A 3,325-nucleotide genomic window follows, 5' to 3' on the forward strand; every position below is an offset into this window, starting at 1 on the left:
AACCAGACTGCTAACTGATCAATGTTGTCAAGCTCACTGCACAAACCTGCTCTTACAAGGTAGATTTCTGCCTGGAATAGCCATACTTACACTGTTTATATTCCTTACTCCTGACCCATCCAACGCAGCACAAGTTCTATTTATTGCCATAGAAACATAGGTCATTTGGAAACACCTCCTTCATTTCTATGGAATGTTCAAACATTTCTGACATTTTGGACTCTGTTCTAGCCTCTTGTTAAATATATCCAGAAAAGAGACAAAGCTTTATGGGGAGGCTATATGCACACATATGCTATAGAATAAGCTATCTAAATGCTTAAAAATACTTTCCATCTGTCACCGCACCTTAACAGGTACACAGAAATTAAGTATGTGTATATCTGTCTGTATAGATACGTATAAATATATATCCCCAAAACAAAATCTCATTCTCTTACTTATACATAGGGAGAATATAGGTGAATATACATATACATTTATAGGTAGAACAAAAAACCCTCAGCCTCTTTAGGGCCATGTGTTTTCTCTGAGTAATTGTCACAATTAATTAAAATACATGTGTATGCCTTTTTAGATAAATTTCATCAGACCAGTTTCTGTCTGGTTGGAAAATAATAACTGCCTATTTGCTAAGTGCCCCTGCCCCCATACTATGTTCCAGTGAACTAAAGACCTCTGGCAATCATAGATTTACAACTCAGCAAGATTAAACAATTTATTGTTATTTATGACATCCAAGCTGTATCTTCTGTATTATATTCCACATTAGCATCTATCACCTTACATTTGGGAGATCCTGTCCAAAAAATGATTATGCCTCCTAACCAAACATTCAGCAGGGCTGCAGGAACAGGCCCCCTGAACAAACATCCTGCCAAAGTACTTTAAAGCACCGTGAGCTGCCACAGCTGTGCATTTTCAGATGACTCAGCAGATTAGCGTGGAGTCTCTTAGCCTCTGCTTGGTCTGTTCCTTTCAGTGATCTCTCACATGGCCCAGTCCATTCGGTTTGAAAATCCTCATGAAATGAGCAGATTATGATCTGGCTTCAGTAGAGGGCCATGGGGTGGGCATGGAGGGGAGAGGGTTTGCTCTTAACACAGCCTGAGCCTCAGAAAGGTTTCAGATGGAAAAGCATGGCACTGACTCAGCTCATGCTTAACAGGAAATAATGCACAGACCACACCAAAAAAGCCCTTTATGTTGTGTGAAAGTCTATGCCGGAGCAGCTGCTGCCACCTCATGTACTGTGATAGAGTGTGCATGTGTGTGTTTGTGTGTGCATGAGTGTGAGTATGCACGCAAATGTGTGCTGGGAGGGGTAGGAGATCACACCTTCCACAGTCGCCACCTCAGCCTTAGCTAGCAGCGTGGAGAATTGCCAAAAGTCAAGAGGAAGCTGCACCAAAGCAACTGTGATCACCACATCAGCAGGTGCTTTCTGGTTAGTAAAGCTACTGGGACTGAAAAACACACACGATCTCGTCCTTCTTTTATTTTAATCAGAGCAAACTATTTTTATAATAATTGTGTTATATGAATAAATAATTCATAATGCTGTAACCCATTATCACATTCAATCCTCCCAACAACCCTAGAAGATATGTAGACAAGTATTATTACTTTCCCTATTTTTATAAATGAGGAAATAAACCCCAGGAGGCTAGGCGACTACCCCACGGTCATAGAAGTTGCAAACAGTAGTATCATGATTCAAATCCAAAGCTTCTCCTTTTGTCTTTATCATTTTAATTTTGAAGGTAATGCATATGCATGTATGATCTTTTAAATCCAGAGATGGATATGGAATAGATAGGAAAAGGGACTCTCCTTCCCCATTATACACCCCCTCCACCCAAGCTATATACACTGTTGACTAGACTATGTCCTTTCAATCCTATTTTCTATGCCTACATTATATACAGAAAAGCAGGATTACGTTACACACAATATTCCAGTCATTGCTGTTTTTCACCAACAAGCTATCATTCACATCTTTTTCATACTACATATAAATTTATATCCTTTATTTTAGGGGTGTATATTGTGCAGTTGTGTCATAAATTATGTACCTGTTCTCTGTTGAACATATAGATTTTTTCTGAGTTTTTCCTTAGCAAAATGCTGCAGTGAGTACCCTTGTACACAGATGTTTGTACATTTGTTCTAGAAAAATCTACAGTAAAGATTCTTAGATTAAGAGATTCCCAGGTTATTAGAAAACTACTCTATTAATTTAGATATATACTTCCAAATTGCCTGACCAAAAAGTTATGTCAATTTAACTTCTATGAACAGTATACAAACATGACAATTTTCCATCACCTACACCAACTCTGGGTAATTTCATCTTTTTTACAAGTTGATGGATTGTTTTAATTTATATTTCTCTGGTTATTAATAAGGTTGGCCACCTGCTCATGTGTTATTATTGATGATATTTGTATTGAATTGTTTGAATTTTCTTGATTTCAAAAAACGTTTTACATGTCATGGATATTAAATATTTGTTGTAAAACTCTCCTTCCAGTATTGTGTATGTGTTTGGTCAAGTAGAATAAACTCTCGTCCTCTGATTTCAGATTCCTTTCTCTTTCCATTAGAAATCCCTAAATGTAAAACTACATATTGATAGCTAAAAACCAGGATGTTTACTAGAGAAAAAGAATACAAAGGCAATAATTAAATATTATATTTATACAAAATACCTACTAGTACCAACTTAAAAAGAGAAAGTAAAAGTCAAATGCTTCTACGACTTCAGACTAAGAAAAAGAACTTTTGAGGTTGAATGTTCCTGAAATTTTTCTTTTCATACAACTACGGACATGACTTCAAAAGTTGATGTGACTAAAAAATGTAAGATATGAAAGATATTTGAAGACTCAGAGAAGGTGGATTTTCATTTTAACAAGTCACATATATATTCTAGATATCCTCTTATTCGTAACTAAGAGAGTCAAATCAGATGAAAGACTCTAAAAATTTCCCTTTGACTGTGTTAAGTAGAAGTAGTAGAGGCATATTGGCCAAATCTTGAGTGTTTGCAAATTGACTCTTATGGCTATAGGCTGGCACAGGTCATTGAAGCCCTAGCTTTTTATCTTTAATTTTAAAATCCCCAAACAATTTATACTAATTTTTCTTGTCCATTATTTCCAAATAATCTTGTTTAAAGGTTATTACAGTGCTTGCTCATGTTACTGTTGTCTAACAGAAGGGTATCCGGGGCCTTAAAACTGAGAGGGTTAGGATTAATGATTCCAATACCTATGCTTGGACATCTCCAAAAGTGGGTTCCAACTTCTTGTCCTCAAGTCTG

Source organism: Pan paniscus, chromosome 6, assembly GCF_029289425.2.
Source record: "Pan paniscus chromosome 6, NHGRI_mPanPan1-v2.0_pri, whole genome shotgun sequence".
NCBI classification, from domain to species: domain Eukaryota; kingdom Metazoa; phylum Chordata; class Mammalia; order Primates; family Hominidae; genus Pan; species Pan paniscus.